Raw genomic sequence first — 349 nt, forward strand, 5'->3', positions numbered from 1 at the left:
GACTCCCTCTGGATTGGTCCCCTGGCCACACCCACACCCACTCAGACTCCCTCTGGATTGGTCCCCTGGCCACACCCACACCCACTCAGACTCCCCCTGGTCACACCCACACCCACTCGGACTCCCCCTGGATTGGCCTCTGGCCACACCCCTGGCAGCAGCAGGTGGGTGGATGATGCTGGCTCCTCTGAGTGCCCCAAAGCGAATGCCTGCTCCTCATCCAAACCCCTCTTTCTTCAACCCTTCTCGCCCCACTCACTCCGGAAAAGAAGACTTGCACTTGTTGATTTGTACTGACTCCTGGGGACTAGGCTGCCCCTGGGCCACTTCCCAGAATTCCCTGAGGTCT

Source organism: Chrysochloris asiatica, unplaced genomic scaffold, assembly GCF_000296735.1.
Source record: "Chrysochloris asiatica unplaced genomic scaffold, ChrAsi1.0 scaffold00439, whole genome shotgun sequence".
NCBI classification, from domain to species: Eukaryota; Metazoa; Chordata; class Mammalia; order Afrosoricida; family Chrysochloridae; genus Chrysochloris; species Chrysochloris asiatica.